At 43.7% G+C, this 18,434-nt stretch overlaps 1 long non-coding RNA gene across 4 annotated transcripts in view; it reads left to right on the top strand.

Annotated features, from left to right (window-relative positions):
- LOC121673991 overlaps positions 1-10,572 on the top strand; it is a 28,859-nt gene extending 18,287 nt beyond the window's left edge. For 2 of the 4 annotated variants that reach the window (XR_006019389.1, XR_006019388.1), the window contains exons 2-4: positions 3,850-4,033; positions 4,471-6,238; positions 7,806-10,572. This is a non-coding gene — a long non-coding RNA (uncharacterized LOC121673991). Of the gene's footprint in view, positions 1-3,472; positions 4,034-4,470; positions 6,239-7,805 lie in introns of those variants that run through there. The other 2 variants (XR_006019390.1, XR_006019387.1) reach the window with 2 other exon arrangements.
- The last annotated feature ends 7,862 nt before the right edge of the window (positions 10,573-18,434 follow it).

Genomic DNA, 18,434 nt, shown 5'->3' with positions numbered 1-18,434 from the left:
AGGAGAAGGAGAAGGAGAAGGAGAAGGAGAAGGAGAAGGAGAAGGAGGAGGAGAAGGAGGAGGAGGAGTAGGAGGAGGAGGAGGAGTAGGAGGAGGAGGAGGAGGATAAAGCTCATGGTTCTGCATTTAAACGTGAGCCAAATGCTCACCCACGGTCATTTTCAGGCAGAAAATTTAGATGTGGTCTTCAGTGTTTTCTATTTGTACCACAGATGGTGAATATATTACCCAGCTTGTCCCATTTTTCAGCTGTGACTGTGCAAGTTTTCTGCACATATTCCTGCCTTTGCAGAGGCTCCCGGTGCAGGTGTTAATTCTCCCCAAAACCTGAGCTGATTGGGAGCTACAGTCACACCCTTAGGGATGGAAAAAATGGGGCATATTGGAAAATGGAAAGGCCCCAGTTTCAAAAACAACTCCATGTCCCTCCTGCTTCTTAATAAGCCCTATTTTTAAAATCTTCTTTCTCTACAGGGGTTGATTCTACCTTGTTATTTGTACAACATCTGCTATCATCAAGTACAAGTGTGAAACCTTTGACATTACCATTGTATAAGTGCTTCAAAAAATGTTCTTAATTAAAGACAAACAAGATTTTTTTCTCTCTGTTTATATCTCTCTGGCATGTTTAGTAATAAAATATATATAGCAGAAACAATGGTGATTTGGAAAAAAATATAGGTTTATGCCTTTCTGTGTAAAAAATTAAAAGTTGTGCAAAGAGCAAAGATGTTTCACAGTTCCAGGAATAGAATTACATATTATTTCTTAATCTTCAGGTCAGTCTGGAGCATTAATGTGCTCAGTCAGAAAAGTCAGTAGATCAAAGCAAACCTTAGCTCCCACTTTAACATTAAAACCTATAAAACAGTGTGTTGATTTAAAATAAGCAGGAACACCCTCGAGGTAAGTATGAAATGCCACAGTTTCATATGGGACTGAATTTAATATGATAATGTCATATGAAATACAATGCAAAAAAAAACATTAATAATTTTTTTTTTAAACTCTTTTCTAAAAAGTGCTGCCCATTCTGAGTTTATACATATTTTAGGAAGGGATTTACTGTTCACAAAAGAAAAGCAGTGAAAATTTATTCCAGGTTTTAGTTGTTGAAAGCATAGTGGAGCATTCAAGGGAGACGAATATATGCTTTTTTGGTTGGCGGGGGCTTTTCTAATGTGTGATTTGTGAGCCTTAGAGAATTGTTTATTTTAGGACAAGTCAAAGACTGAATCACAGGGAGTCACTTTTTCTTTTGTTTTGCTTCGCTTCTCTCTGGAGAGACGCCAGGACCGGCAGGGCTCCCGTTCCGGTGCTGCTGGCTGCTTGCTGCCTCTCCTTGCATCAGCGGCTGCCAGCCCCACAGCGCCGGGTGCCACTCGCTGCAGCGGGAGTGGAGACAGCCTGTGCCATTGGCCCTTCTGATTAAGTCACGGTGCCAAAATATTCCTCCTTTCTAGGCACCAGCCATTGCAGGCAACTCCTCTGGGCCCCTTGCAGGATGGTGGGGACGCTGTCGGGTGCTTCCCTGTGCGTGTCCCTCTGCCCTCCCGGCAAAGCAAGGAGGCGAGGAGACAGTGCTGCAGCCCTCTTCATCCCTCCTCCACCCTCCCTTCTGTACCCTGTGCCCTTCACAAAAGCCTCTGGCACCCCATGTGTGCCCATCTCTGCTGTCTTGTAGCTACAGCCCTTTCTGGCCTGGGCAGGGTAGCAGCTTCTCGCCCACAGCGCTGTGGGCAGCATATGAAATTCCTCTTGCTTCCAGATCCATACAGGCTTTCCTGGTGGAATCAATCAGTGCCCATTGACCACAAGTTTCCTACAGACCCAGGGTGCCTGGCCCGGGTGGGGTTTGCATTTTTGGCTTGCATCGTCCCACTCTGGGATTTGGGCTCTGGGAGCAGCTCAGGGAGAATTGGCTGTGTTTGGAATTCCATGTCTCTAATAGAGATGCAGCATTTAAGCATTAGTTTGCTCTGCATGAATTTGCACAGGAGGCAAACACAGAGGTCAGATTCTGTCACGTTGAATCATGAGGGCCTCTTAGTTCTGCCTGCCTGCCTTCCTGCTGATCCAGGTTAATAAGAGCTGGCAAGCTCCAGAGGCCCAGTTACACTGCTTTAAAATCTTTCAAAGGCAACACTGAATATCACAAGTAAAATCAACTATGTTGGTCTTGCTGGAGTTATATTTTCTTGCCTCGGTTGTCAGTTTATCTATTAATAAACAGATAAACCTGTTGCTGAAATAAACCACCTTTCTTAGGTCAATATTGATGTAGGCTGAAACTGCATTGAAATGGGGATCAAAAGCATTTGAGTAACAGACTGTTGACTTGTGTTGCACTTTCTATATTGCACCTTCAACATCTGCAGTGGAAAGAAAATTTTAGAATTGAATTAAATCTCATTCTGCTGTGACAGACACCAGGCACCCCTGTGACATGAGGGCTTAAGAGATCAGTCTTCCCTTCACAGTAGAGATGTTGCAAAAAATCTATCATTAAACAGAGTTCTTGCTGCATCAAGTAAGTCTACACAGCAATTTCTGTGATTCAGTATGGCTCAAAGAGACAACCCCATGCTTCACACCTGAGCTGAATTCCTCGAGTCTGCATTACTGAGCTGCAGTGCAGTGACCCAGCCCATATTCTCACAATGACAGCAGCATTCACGTTCAGTAGCCCCATGACCGTTGCCTGTGTCCTGCACACTCAGAAGTCACAAGCCCCTAAGCTCTTGGTACTGAGGTTTTTGATGTTCTGCTACTGCCCATGCCTAAAATAGCTTCCTTGGTACATGGCTGTACATCTCCATGCTTATCTCACTTCTGCACTTGGATTAGAAATGGGAATCTCTTCAGTTTAATCCCCATGAACCATGCATCCACTGCCTGGCATAGCTAGTACAGCTAACTGCTGTCCTGAGGGCAGGATAAAATTTAGATTGATTTAATTTCAAACCAGCAGTGTTGCTGAGTGAAGAATGGGGAAAAATCATCCACATTTTCTAGAGATTGTAACAACAATTTTAGTATTGTCTATGCTTTAAGAGAACAAGTCCATTGCCTATTCTGAAAAGGATGGCTCAGATGTTAAAGTCCAAAGTGGGTGCTGAGCTCTGAATACCGGGTTTGTATTGACATTAATCTTAGGTTACAGAGAAATGCCTTTCAGGGGTGAAAATCAGATTTCTATCACCCCTTCTTGACATTTCTGCCTTGGAGTATTCCCCTCCTCAACCTACTGTCTAGCAGTAATCCTGTTGGGAGGTGTTTCAGAGTCCCAGTGCACCTCAGCAGAGCCCATCTATGGCTACCCAACAGAGTACCTAAGGGCCTGCTGCCCTCATCCTGACACCAAGGCAGGGCAAGAGGATAATCATCTGGGCTACATGAGGCTGGCTGTGAGGTGTATTTTCACCTGCTGGGCAGAAATAGCAGCACCAAGCGATTGCAGAGCGGTGATGCTCTGGGGGAGGGGATTCGTGCTGCTGGGTTAGCTGCTCACCACTGACATGTCCTCTCAGCCACTGGGCTGCCTGCTGGCTGTCAGATACTGATCTAAAAGAAGGCATACGAACCCCAAACTATTTCACATCCCAGCATTCAGAGGCGCTGCCAGCACAGCAAAGGCTCTGCGGCAATGTTAGGTTAACGAGAGTCCGTGTGGGAGGGAACAGGGTGCTGCTTTGCACTCAATGCTAATGCTTTTGCTTAAGCATAATCCAGCTGAAGGTCTTTTCAGTGCAGCAGAGTTCAGAGGAGGACTAGCTGAGTGTGCTGGTTCAGAGGGCACTAATGCAATTGTGTGATTAATTTACGTCTGTGCCTTTGTTTGCTGTGCAGGCTGCGGTCAGTGGAGATGGGCAGCGGGATACAGTCACTCCTCCAGTGCTCCCTGCGCTCTGACAAAGATGACTGCTGGCCTCTGAGAGCGCCTTCGGAGCAGGGATGAGTCACTGCCCCTGGGTAAACAGTGAATGCTATGATGACACTCACGTTTGAAAGACAGTGAGGTGGAACAAACAAGGTAATTTCTTAATAAATATTTATTTCAAGGAAACATGTTTGGCTTAATCCTTTTTCCACTGATGTTAATAAAAGTTATGCATTGACAAAAGGCACTGCAGCATTTGTAAAGTATTTTGACATCTGTGGATGAAAGGTTCTAAATAATAGCTAAGGATTATATATTCCTCAATGGGAACATGAGTTAGCCTGCTGGATAAATTAATAAACACATTGTTATGTAAGTATGGTAAAATGCTGCTGATGCTTCATGATTAAACTTGACATGCTGACAAAAGGAAGCTGAGGATTTGATTTTACTTTATTTTACTTTTTTTTAAATTTGATTTTTCAAAAATTTCACACTTGTAAGGCTTGCTTGAAAAATCTCCAAGTACTTTCAGTTTAGAGACATTAAATTTCCAAATGGACACAAATATATTCAGCTCTGTTTCACAGGTAGAGAAATTGAGGTATGCAGAAGGTCTCTGAGACTTCAGTATCATGGGGTCTGTGAACTACAGGCTGCACCCCTGGTCATTACAAGGTACAGAGAGTGATATTTAATTGTCCTCATATGCAAAAACCTCAGAATGGTCTCATGAAAAGAAAGGGACCTGCCTAGTGTAAAACTGTCAGAAAGCAGATCTTGGGATTAGATATTTAACAGTGGCCAAGAAAATTTACTGTGCACTCATGGTGGTGTATCTTATATTTTACCCTGTCACCATGAATGCTGCAGGTGTGGGAGACCCCAGGGGGCTTTTTGGGCTGTGTGGGTGTGACACGGGTTCCTGGCTCCGGGGTGTCACCATTAATCCCACCCCGCTGCGTTTGCCCTTGCAGACACTGAGCAGCATTGCTGGTAGGTGCTAAAGCCTGTCCTTGCTCTCCAGCCCCACACTGCAGGGGCTGCTTAGTGCCACTGTAATTAAGCCAAAGACCTTTCTTTCTCTCTTCTTTCATTGAGATCCCTGATCTGATCACAAGCATTTGTACAGTGCTCCTCACCGTGGTACTCAAGAATCATTTAAATACCCCACTTGATCCCAAAACTGAAATATCTAGCACCGAAAAGTGATAATTAGTGATAACACATTTACAAACATTAGGCTGTGGTACATAACAGATTGGTGTTTGTTACTAAGTGCTGGAGAGCCTAGTATGGAGTATTTATAACAAATTATATTTTTTGTATTTGTAAATATTATGATATATTTATAACAAATTACAATTACAAATTCTCATGGAAATGGTTCTTTTTCTAGGTGCAGCCTACATCATTTCAGCAAAGGAAGCCCATAGAAATGACTAAGAGTGAATTTAGTTATCACCAACTTCCAGTGCTTTTGTCTTCATCTGGTATTTTATTTACTGTACTTTCAGCAACTCCAAAATTATTGTCCTGGACTTGGACAAAGTAAAGATTAAAATATCAGTTTTCAATGGGTGATAGTTTTCTTCAGAGCTGAGGAGGATTTGGAGTTTGTGTTTTGTTGGCTTTTTTTTTCTTAATTTTTCCTTCAAATTTAGTGATCTGTAACTGAAGGAGTTTAGCACTCTGCCTTCTGTTCTGTCCTGCTCTGCAAAGACTGCTTTTGGTTTTCATGCAGTAAGCTGTCAGCCTTTTTAGAGGTTTTTTCTTTGTAATGGCTTTATACAATGTGGATGCCCTTTTGTCTACAAGGCCACCTTGTAGAAGGTGACAAAAAACCAGTCATGTTAGGAAAAAATATCCTTGGGAAATACGGTCTGTCTAGTACTAGTGCTCAGGGATCTGCTTGTTCCCTGCCTTTCTGAACTGTTTTATCCACTTAGATGACTCATGAGGACAAGGACTGTCTCGTAGGCAGTCCGTACCTGGCACAGGGAGTACCAGTCTCAGCTGAGTCAAGGGCTCTTCCATGCTGGAGGCAATTATGTGCTGATGGAGCCTGCTAGCTATGAAACAATAACACTGAGATCAATCAGGTCGATAACTAATCTTCCTTTTCTTCTCTTAGATACAGATAATGCAGATTCTGCCTTCCATTGCTCCTCTGGTATTAGTAGGAAGATTTATTTAATACCACAGGAAATGAAGCCAAAGATGAGACTGAAATTCATTTCAACATAGTGAAGACTTTGATTCTTCTGCAAGTCTCGTATACTTAAGACAATGCACAAAGAAAAGGTGATGTCAGTGTCATGGGCTGGCACTTCTAGCTTGCACTGCATTTGCTTGGAGGTAAGGAAGTACAAAAACCAAGGGTGGGATAAAACTGGGCATTTCTGTATTGTCTCTTTACAGGAGAGGGGGATGCCTTCCCAAATGCATCTTGTCTTCATCTCACCATTGCAATCGTTGGTGTCAAAGCTTTTATTGCCAGGTTTTTATGTGTGAAGAGAGTGTCTGGCACAGCTGGAATACTTTCTGGAGGTCACAGCCTGTGGGTTACTGCAGACAGCCGAGGCCCAGCTGCCCGGGTTTGTCTTAGCATTTGAACAGGTTCTCTGTTTGGTGTGGGGTGTTTCTGGACACAAAAGCAGCAGAGAGCAGTGGTTCCTTCCTCATGGTACAGCAGATACTGTGCAGCTTGCTTCCCTGCATCATGCTCTCTTTATTCCTTTCCAAAATGGTTGCAGACAGGAAACAATTACTTAAGAAACATTGTTAGTAGGATGATCTCTGTCCTACTGACCTTTTCCCAGTCTTGGGAAACCGAACAAGTCCCCTCCTCAGCCCTGCCAAGCATAACATCTGCCTGTGTGAGACCAGTCTATTGTCAGCCCAGGCTGTGAGTCTCCTCTGCCATTATTACCTCTCTGTCTCTCCGTGTCCCACCTCCATGTCTTCCCGTCTCCCACCAGCCCCTTTCCCACAGAAGCCCCCTCTGGTCCCCCCGCATGCCACTTTCCTGCTCCCCCTTCCCGGTGCAGCTCCCGCCCAGTCTCTTCCCCGCCGCGCTGCGCTCAGCCTGGCGGCTGCAGTGACCTTTCGAGCGCATGGAGAGCCGTGTGTGCTGCGGGAACATGCTCCCCTCCACGTGTCAGCACAGACACAGCCTCTCATAAACTTTTGACCCTTGCTTAGCCCTCTGCCATCCCTGGCAGAACCAATGGCAGGGTTATACGCCGGGTTTAGTTACCAGTGTCCGGAGGCTGCCAGGGAACACGGTGTTGCAGCTCTGATTACACTTACATGAAAGAAAAATACTCTTAAGGCAACAGCTGCTATTTTCTTTTTTGCTGCATTTTTTTTTTCCTAGGCTGTTTCTGCTTTTTTTGTTTGGTTGGTTTTGGGTTTTTATAGTTATTATTCTTTTTTTGTCCTGAGGTTGCTACTCAGGCGCCAGCTGTGAAAGGCTATACCCCTTGAGTAATACACCATGGTGCTTCCTGAGCTGTGTAAGAGGTCCCTGTTGTGGGTGAAGGTAAGGAAGAGCATAGAAACAGAGAAAGGTGGTTGCAGTCCTTTTGGGAGAAAGGCTAAAAGGCAGAAGCAGCAAGTCCATATGTCTAAACTGGAGATTTAATGACAGAAATGATGCCTTCCCTGAGTCCAGCAGAAGAAAAATCCCTCCACAGTCAAAAGCTGCACAGAACACTGTCTCTCACTTTGTTCCTACTAGTAAATAAATTAAAATTACTTCCCAATGAGTTCCAGTGCGACCTTCAGTTCTCCAGTCAGTGGTTTGCTTTTCCTATTTCCAGCACTGCAGTTGTGCTCTGAACAGTTTATAAGCTTAGAAAATATTTTCAAAAGCATTATCCTTTCGCACAAGATGTTTGTAACACAATCATTTTTTTAACAGCTCCTGTTACATTATTACATCAACCTCAATAAGTGATTTCTTTGGACAGCTTCTCGCACCAACTGGAGTAACCTCATGAAGTTTGGCTGTGCTCCTTTATCCTCCTCTCCTTGTTCCTTTTCCCTGTTTAACCCCATTAATGGGGAAGCTGAAGCCCAAGTAAGGTGTCTTTCTGCTTCAAAGTCTTTGACAGAGGATAACGAGATACCCTCCCTGCAAGAAGCAGTTTGAATAATTGTCTCCCAGTAACAGAAACCTCTTATCATTGTTTCTTTCTTGGACTCTGGTACTGCTTCCCTTGAAACCTGCAGCTTCTTGGCTCTTGCGGGTGCTGCCAAGCAAAAGTCATGGAGATACAAACACCCCTAGTGAGTGCATCTTCATGAGGAAGCCTAAACCCTGGGAAGGCTAAACCCAAGGAATGGTACACACGCTTCTCCTTACCTGGATTTAAAGCCTAGATGGCCACCAGTCCCTCCTACACTTGTGCCTGGCACAGCAAGCCATAGTCCCCACAAACCCAATGGTATCTTGGTGTTCCCCAGGGGCTGTCATTTGCCCTCAGCTAGAAAACAAACTCAGATTTCATTTGAAACCAAATCTACAGGATGTTTCTTGCTGTTACAGAGACAGAAAGCTCCAGAATACCGAGAATATCATAGATCCAAAGAGCTTTCTATTTACAGTTGCCTGATTTTGGAGGCGAGGCTGACTCAGGACTTTCTGTGCTTGACTTGGCAAAGCCCACCAGCTTTCACCAGCCTCAGCCTCCGAATATTTGCCTGCCTCACCTCAGATGTGTATCCCTGCAATGCAGATTATAGGGAGGACACATTGTTATTTCTTTCTTTTCTCCTGGAAAAATATTTTCCTTTTGTATAGTTCAATGGAGTCTAAATAAACATTTGCTGTATTTTTGTGTCATTTTGAAACACAGGTTGATTCTGCAGAGAGAGCAGCACACAGCATTCAGTGTTTGAACTTCCATTTTACTCCATCCAGACTCGGTAGCCTTGAAACAAATGTGCCACATCACAGCATAAACTCACTGTGGAGAAATAAGACTAATTCTAGTTACTGGATTTAGCAAATTGTGTTTACAAAGTAGTTGTTTGATTCTTTTAATTTCTTGTCATATCCTGTTCCATTTAAACTTGATATCCTATTTTTTAACAGAACAGGTACCACAACTTTAATGACTGTGACACAGAATCTCATTACCCTAAAAAAAAACCATCAACAAAAAAGTTTGAAGCTTATTGTCAGCTTTCATGAGAGAACTTGCAGACAGAGCAGGAAAGTGCACAGTCAGGTTCAGGAACCTGGTGAGGAATACAGAGAAATGTTAAATAAATTATTACTTATGCATTATTAAAATAAGTCACACTTCTATAGCTCCTCTCAGATAATGAACTCAAATCATTTATAATTAATTTCACAACTCCGTGTAGGTGAAGGAACTATGCCATGCTGGTTTTATGAGCAAAGAGCTGAGACTTTGACATGTGAAGTGTTTAAAGGGGTGTCATATCAGGGAATTTTCCCCAAAGGACATTCCAGCAGGTAAGTGAGGTGGGCAGGCATCTGGGTTGGTTTTCCAGGTTTTAGCTTCTGGAGCTGGGACTGTCTGTCTGTCCATCCTGGATTTAGCTGGAGTCTGGTCCAATGGGGTCTTCAGATTTGCTCAGTGGGGTACTGACCCAGCACCTCTAACACCACGGGAACTGGGCTGCTGAACTCATCAGCCTGAAACTTGGAGTTGCCAAAAAGACATTTCACAGTGCAATGCTGTGACAGGATGCTGAGGACTCCTGTCACTGTTGTTAAAACCTGAAAAGTCATAGTGCTGCATAGCAGAGGCAAAAAAAGGCCATAACACAAATGCTGGTTTAACTCACGGATGGGGGAGCTGCAACTGCTGAGACTGGAAGCTGTTGTGCCATGTGCTGATGGGAAGCAGAAGGATGGACTTGTCTGATCTACTGACATGCGGTGAGGAAAGCACTCAGCTGCTGCTGAACCCAATGGAAAATTAAAATCCTACCCCAAATGATTTTCTGACATGGTATATTCCCAGAAAAAGCAATGACATTTGCTGGCGCACTGACAATAACATGAGCGTTACACATAACACAACCAAGTGTTCTATCAGAGCTGAAGTCAACTGTGCAGCCCAGATTACTTCCACTTTTGTAGACTGCATTGCAGAGTGCTGTGGGAAGCAATATTTTGGGAAGCGTAATGAGTAGATAATCTGAACCCTGTGAATGCAGGGGAACGTGACTTGCCCTCCTTTCCCCTGCACTACTTGGGTTTGCAAATGGCCGATATTTTCTTTTCCCAGCTTTCTGATGGGCAATTGAATCAAGTTGCACTCTACCTGTGGTATCCTGTGACTGTGTTCCTTATCGGGCAGTGGCAATCCTTCTGTGAAACAACACATCTAAACCTTTCCTTACACAACTGCCCTTGCCCAGATGAAGGTATTCTGTGGTTGGTACCTTCTGCAGCTGCTCACTGCATTGCACAGGGAGTGGCAGTGAGATCCTGAAAGCAAAGAATGTTATTTTTGGTTCTGCACTGTAAATGTGAGCCTTTCTTCCTTCCTCCTAAAATTGAGTGCATTAACAGATCACGTTTCAAAGACGCAATGAATTTCTGCATTTAAAACTCTTCCCCAGAAAGTGGTGGGCTTTCTTGATAAAGAGGCAGGTAGGAAGAACCTGTTCCATTTCAAATCTCTGAAAATAAAGATCCTGTCAAACTATGTTTCTTCCTTCTCATGTTGCTGCTATTTAAGCTGTTCCAGAGGCTTGTTCTGACTACATTTGGCAAGAGATGCACAGAAGTTGTCTCCAGCACTGGTCTGTGAGGGGCCCAGGGAGTGTCAGAAAGAGGATGATCATGATGAATGCCCACCTTCTCCTGGGGCTAGCAGGCTTCCTCCAGGAACTGAGATCCAGATGGTGACAGCAGGTGATTTACTATTCATATAGCAGTAGAAAAGCTGTCAGGGCTTCAGCTGCTAATGGATGAACTTCAGGGGTTTTCTATTTTCTGACCATAAGTTCTAGCAGCACTAAATAAACAGTTTCCTTCCTCAAAGTGCCATCCTTTTCACAGGAAATCTTTTGTTAGCTCTTGTTCTGCAGCCTTCTATTGACTTGGGCGTTACATATGCTGCAAAACTTGCCTATAAAATGGATTATATGAATCACAGAATCATCAAGGTTGGAAGATACCTTCAAGGTCATTGAGTCCACCCAGCACCACCACAATGACTCCTAAACCACATACCTAAATGTCACACACAGAAGCCTCTTGAGCACTGCCAGAGATGGTGACCCCACCACCTCCCTGGGTAACTTTTTCCAATGCTTAATCACTTTCAGTGGCAATTTTTTTTTTAATATCTAATCTGAACCTCCCCTGGTGCAAGTTAAGTCCATTTCCTCTTGTTATTTCACTAGAAACATGACAGAAGAGACTATCCCCCAACTCACTACAACCTTCTTTCAGATAGTTACAGAGAGCAATAAGGTCTCCCCTGAGCCTCCTTTTCTCCAGACTAAACATCCCCATAAGGAACTGAGCTGCTCCTCATAAAATGCTTGATAGAGCCTTCACCAGCTCCGTTGCCTTTCTCCAGGCATGCTCTCCAGCACCTCATTGTCTTGTAGTGAGGGGCCTGGAACTGAACACAGTAGTCCACGTGCAGCCCCACCAGTGCCAAAGACAGGGGGACAAACCCTGCTGGCCACACTATTGCTGATACAGGTCAGGATGCCCGTGGCCTTCTTGGCCACCTGGGCACACTCTGGGTCATGTTCAGCTGCTCTTAAAAACCCTAAGGCCCTTTCTGTTGAGCAGCTCTCAAGCCATTCTTCCCTCAGCCTGTAGTGCTGTGTCATGTTGTTACCCAAGCAGGGCCTGTCACTTTGCCTTATTGAACCTCATCACTTGTCCTCAGCCCATCACTCCAGCCTCTCTAAATCCATCTGCAGAGGCTTCCTACCCTCCAGCAGATGAACACTTCTGCCCAGCTTGGTGTCATCTGCAAACTGACTGAGGGTGAACTAGATCTTCTCGTCCAGATCATCAATTAAGATGTTAAAACCAGGAGTGTCTCCAAAACTGAGCCCTGGGGAACACCATTAGTGACCTGCCAGGAACTGGATATAACTCCATTCACCACCACTCTCTGAGCTCAGCCCTCCTGCTGGTTTTCTACCCAGCAATAAGTGCACCCATCCAGGCCAGGAGCAGCCAGTTTATCCAGGTGAATGCTGTGGGAAACAGTGTCAAAGGCTTTACTGATGTCCAGGTAAACAACATCCACAGCCTTTCCCTCATCTACTGAGCGGATCACCTTGTCACAAAGGAGATCAGGCTGGTCAAGCAGGACCTGCCTTTCATAAACCCATGCTGGCTGGACCTGATCCCTTGATTGTCCTGCACATACCTTTGTGATGGCACTCAAGATGATCTGCTCCCTAACCTTCCCTGGCACTGAGGTCAGGCTGACAGGCCTGTAGTTTGCCAGATCCTCCTTCCACCCTTCTTAAAGATGGGCATCACATTTGCCAACTTCCAGTCAACTGGAGCTTCTCACAGTTGTTTTATTTTTTTCACCAGGACTACTGGTAAATGATGGAACGTGGCTTGGCAAGCTCTTTTCCTCTAGGTTGCATCCTGTCTGGGCCCATAGACTTGTGGATGTCTAATTAGCATAGCAGGTCACTAACCATTTCCTCCTGGATTATGGGGGCTTCACCCAACTCCCCTTCACTAACTTCCAGCAGGGTATCCTGAGGACAACCGGGTTTGTATTAAAGACTGAAGCAAAGAAGGCATTAAGTACCTCATTTCCTCATCCCCTGACACTATGCTATCCCCTGCATCCAGCAAAGAATGGAGAATCTCCTTGGCCACTTTTTTGCTGCCAATGTATTTAGAGAAATTTTTTTTTGTCTTTAACAGAAGTGGCCAAATTAAGTTCTGGTTTGGCTTTGGCCCTTCTAATTTTCTCCCCAGTAACCTCACAATAACCTTATAGTCCCCCTCAGGTTACCTGCCCCTCCTTCCAGAGGTGGTACACTCTCTTTTTCTCCCTGAGCTCCAGCCTAAGTTCTCTGAATATTTAATGAATATTGTGATATTCTTCATAATCTGGTGAACAGCTGACTCTTATCTCTGTGTGTTTGTGGAAGAGCATGAAGAGAAGAAATCTATGCCAAGTAATGGCCATATGAATAATTTCTTTGACACAAAACTATTTTGTATCTTTACAAAGTCTTGTATCCCTATGAAAGCAGAAGTTACCTAGGCAGCACATTTTGCCTCTGGGGCAGTATGCTCTTTTCCTATATTTGTTTCTCATTTTCTAGCAACAATCTTATTTACTTTATCAGGATTCATCATTTATAATCACTTGTTAGAAGTTTTCTGACTCCACCAGCAATTATTTTGCCATCCTGCACTACACATTTTTACAGCCCATGTCTACAGCTGTGGTTTTCTGAACCTCCAGAACACAGGAAAAGGACATCAAATTGCACACAGGTTATCAGGCTAAAAAGGATGAAATTCCTGTATTTTGTAATAAAGATATGGCAAGAAAACATTTATTTTTTTTTTATATATAGAATGGATGTAAGATCTGAACAACAGAATGAGGTATGGGTTTGGGATTTGATTGTAATTTTAGCAAGTGAAACATGACATTAAGATTAGAAGGGAAATATTTGCTGAAAATAAGAAAAGGTTATCTCAACTTTTTGGAATTACAAGATGATATTCAAAAAGAGGTATTTTTATACCCACCAGGGAGCCATACAGGGTTTATGCAGATTTGACATTTCCTTCTTTCTTCTCTATTTGTATCTGGAGCCGAGGGTGAACAACCTCCTTTGTGTTTGCTCTTGCTAAATATCTTTGTCTGGGCAGCCATTGATTCAGGCCCTGTGAATAAATAAAATGAAGAGGACCTCCTGCATGATTCAAAAATAAATGCTATTTTCTGAACCCCGACTTGCTACGTGTTAGCATTATCCTATTAGACAAATAAATGGCCTCATTTCCCTCCTCACAAGCATATTAGCTTTGCACTTCCAAAAGCTGCAGCAAGTGAACTTTCCTGACATTAATGGGAGGTGACGGCAGGCGAGGGAAGATGTTGCCTTTGTCCAAGAGGAGGAGAAGCTCTGTGAGCCCAGTGTGCCTGCAGCACTCCAGCTTCATGCACAGATTTTATTCTCAGTGCTTGTGAGTATTACTGAGGGAAATCAAAGACAAAATCCTTTAAGAATTCTCTCCTGTCACCCCCCTGCATGCTGCCTCTCACCATTCCTTGGGAGGACTATCCATGGAAAAACCTCAGTGATCACTGGGTGCAAGCATTGGAAAATGGGGTCAGCTGACAGAAAATGCATTCATTTATAATCATTATAATAGCAGCAACAATTGCATTAGTCTTATTTTACACATATGGAAATGGAGACACTGAAAAGCACAATTTGCTGAAGCTGGGAGCACCAGCTGGGCCTGGGATGTTGGTCCTCCCCTTTGTAGGTCTCTCCTCTAATGACTAGACCAAATTTTGTGATCCCAACACGTGATTGCTCCCTGGTATTCTTTATTAAATGTGACTAAAACTTGTTAGGGGAGCCTCATGCAGTTCTTCAAGGTTCAGATGTCCTTGCTGACCCTTAGTTATATCTGTGCTGCCTCTTGAGAAGCATCAGGCAGTTTGGATGAACTGTTCCTCCCCGGCAGCTCAGTGGCTCTGATTGTATCACTTAGCTCACACAAGCCGTGTTTCATATCCTGTCAGCATGTTCAAAGGCTACTGTGCTTAACTCCACCCTGTACCAATGTTTCATCTCCTGTTCCTTTTGGACAGTCCAGCACTAGGGAGGAGGGTGATGAAAAGGATAAAATCACAGAGACAATATGCCTCAATGTAAGGAGCCATGGGAGCTGTCAAACAGAAAAGGGAATGGATGCTGTGGCCTCACCAGACATGGAAGAAGCCTGGAAAACCCTGGGGAAGTCATATATCCCAATATGACCTGTGGGAAATATTACTCCATGCCTGTCAATCTGACCGACACATTGAAGCCCCAGCCTCCAGAGCTCGTGCAGGTTGTGGGGGCTCCCTGGCTGGGCAGCTGCTCTGCTGCACTGAATATGCACTGTGGAGGAGATGGGGCTGGAAGGTGCCCAGATCACATGTCCAATGCTTAGCAGGGGTGATTTGACAGGGCTGCTGTGAACTCAGGGAAGATTACTCTAAGCAATCTCTATCCTCACCATAAATTTCAGAAAGTGCAGACATATTCAGTGTTCTGGAGTTTCCGGTGTGCTAGAGCAGGAGGCAGTTGACACAGATAAAAGTAAATACTGTTCATGTCTACAACTGTGGCCTTCTCAACCTCCAGAACACCTGAAAAGGACATCAGATTAAATACAGGTTATCAGGCTGAAAAAGGATGAAATTCCTGTTAGTCAGCATGATAAATTAAATGAAATTTAATTTGCTTTCCAAATGTATCCACAGGACAAACCCAAAGCCTCCAGATGACAAGCCCAGACAAAATGGACTGCTCTTATTTCTCTGCAAGTAAATGGCAAATCTGAACAACTTCCAGAGTTATTGGTAGCTGTGTTGCAAAGCTGTCCCTGGCATGGTGACAGCTTGAGCGGATGGAGCTGAAGCCTGTCTGAGGAGTGCATTTCTTTGGGAAAAGCCAGGCTTACACATTCAGCAGCTGGAAGACGAAAGGAATATTTTGCGGTCATATAGACCAAACTGCCTGAAAACAGAACATGAAGTCACAGAGAGTGCAAGTGCAGCAAGGCAGGATGAACACATCCTGAGAGAAAAGATGAAACTAGGTCATAAAATCTGAGAAAAGAGGAGAAACCACACTTATCATTCATTAGCAATTCCCAGGTTACTTGGCATCTCAGATCAAGTGTCTGGTCCAGGGAGGGATTTCACAGGGACCAGAATGATTCCAATTTTCAGCTCACTTTTAAGGAAAACTCAGATTTTGCAAGTATTATTCTAGAAACTGAAGGAATTTCTTACATTAGCTGTCTGTCATGTGCCAGCCTGGTGCAGCCACACAGCTGGGCTGTATCTCCCAGGAGAGGGGGACTGCTCTCTTTCCTTTCCTCAGTGGCAGCAGTGTGCCAGACAAGGGAAGTGGCAGCCTTCAAGCCTTTGGGAGATATGCAAAGCCTTGGGGCACCCACATCTTAACAACTTTTTTTCAAGGGTAAGACAAGCCTTAAAACAAGGTCCTGGGCTGTCTGTTGAGGTTTTTATCAAGTGTACCTTTAGCTACTTTAAGCTTTATCAAAATCTGCCTTGAAGCTTATCCATGTGAGAGAGCAGCTCTGACTGCAGCTGGGAGCACCACAGGGTGGTTGACTTCTTGCCTGGTGAGATGCATTCAGCCTGAGAGTGCTCTCATTTCTCAGCAGCTATGAGGGGCCATTATATCTACGGTTTCTCTGCTGTAAGCAGTTTCATCATCTAAGTAGAGATGAAAACATTGGTACAAACCCCAGAAATCAGGATTGATGAAAAAAATTGTTCTGCTATACAGGTAAAATCAACTGATGGGAATGACACCACTGACTACCTGCTATGGATATGAGTGGAAAGAAGAGCATGAAAGAAGCCCTCATCTCTCTTGTATTTAACTCCTTTGCTGTTGTTGTAACAGATTTGTTATACTCACCATGTCTGGTGATATGAACTGCTGAAGGGGCAGAAAAATGTTAGGACCATGTCTAGCACTGACTTTCAAATGTCCATGGTCACAAACATAAGGATGGCGCTGCTCCCAGGAGCATGGCACTCCGTGGATCAATTAAAGACTAGTAGACTTGTGGTAAACCACACACTATTGGAAGCCTGTCAAACTACCTGCTGTGCTGCTCTAAACCTGAGCTAAAGTGGGACTTCCAGAAGAGAAAGGAGAATTTATTTATAGTATGGACATCTTAGAGTCCCATGTAACAAGAGTGTTTGTTTTTCCTCAGGGTGCTTGAACAGATCTGTATGAGTAAAGTTTGTCTGTTTGCACACTGTTATAAATGATATTGAGCTGCAACAGAACCTAATCTTGATAAAGTTGTCTCTGTTGTTATGGGATAAACTCCAAGAGACCCAAAGGTGCCTTTTAGTATTATATGAAAATATTGTTTCCAATCCAAGTAACACTTTTCCAGCTTTCTCTTCCTCTTTCTCATTCAAGAGATTTGTGCCTGAATTACCTTGTTTTCCCAGGAATGACAGATATTTAGCCTGAAGTGATTTTGCTTACAGCTTCTGTTACTTTACAACATGGCATTGGCTTATGCTGCAGCACAGTAGTGTTGACCAAGATAACATGATATGAAGTTACAGGTGATGATGTGACATAAGCCATAGGCTACCCCAAGAAACAACTCTCTTTTCCCTTCAGAACCAAATATCTGTCATTACTCAGTCTTTTTTTTCCAAGTATTTCAAGTTTTGATCTAACTGGATATGTGTCTATTCTGGTCGTGGTGTTTTTTTCATTTTAAACACACTGGAGCATCTGAAGCTCCAGCTTAATCAGAGTCACTTTCTGAGATGGCTGAGTATGTCTTAACTTTTTCCTTAAGGATGATGTTGTATTCTGGTAGACCATATGAGACTTGTCATATAATGCCAGTGGTGTGATAATTTGTGAACTTCAATTGTAATTGCTTAAAAGTTAGTGTTTGATAAACACATACACATTGGCTAATAAAGATTATAAAGACTATTGGGGTGTGGCTGAGAAGTGTGAAGTACATCAGTCATTTATAAGTAGCCACATTATGTTTATTTACTATTATTGTCGCTGTTATTCCCAAAGAACGGTGAAAACACGACACAAGTCCAGGTTGCCAGGTATGGCCGAAGCAACCTCGTTTAAGCACCCATAACATTTACAGCATGGTTTGTGAAAGAAAAATCACATGATTGGCCTATTGGCCCACCACCTCCCGAGGCGACAGGCTGAGCAGTAAGACACCCATTTCCAAATATTATTCTCACAAAACTGAAAACAGTTCTACAGTTTCCACAACAACTTGCAGGTGTAGAAATGGTTTACATTCTTACAAACTGTTGTCCATCCAGCTCACACGAGAATGAAAGCTTTCACAGAGAAGCTGTGAGAAGCTGGATTTCTCTAACTGCTTTCTTTTGAGACAGGAAAGTGTAGTGGTTTGGTCCAAAATACTCATTACTGTTTATCTGCTGTGAGATAAGAATTAGGAGAAATGCAAAACAGGCACCAAACTTGAAAGAATATAAAGAAGTTTATTAACAGACCTAAAAGAAGAAAAAAAAAAAAATACCACCTTCAGAACTCTCCTCCTCCCCCCACCTTCCTCCCTTCTCCCACTGACGATGTGAAAAGACAACCCTTAAGATGTTCAGTCTGTTTACCACTTCCATAATAACCTTGTTCAGTCCATTTAGAAAGAGAAGTCTCTTCTTGCTCATGCTATGAAAACATTATCACAACGAGACAGCCGCCCACTTCCAAATATCGTTCAGTCCATTTAGGAAGAGGAGTCTCTCTGCCTGCGTGTGAGTCC

Source organism: Corvus kubaryi, unplaced genomic scaffold (genome assembly GCF_017639235.1).
Source record: "Corvus kubaryi isolate FWS band 111438036 unplaced genomic scaffold, C.kubaryi_AGA036_p1.0 66, whole genome shotgun sequence".
Classification (NCBI taxonomy): Eukaryota; Metazoa; Chordata; class Aves; order Passeriformes; family Corvidae; genus Corvus; species Corvus kubaryi.
This window is presented reverse-complemented; position numbering and strand designations above follow the sequence as displayed.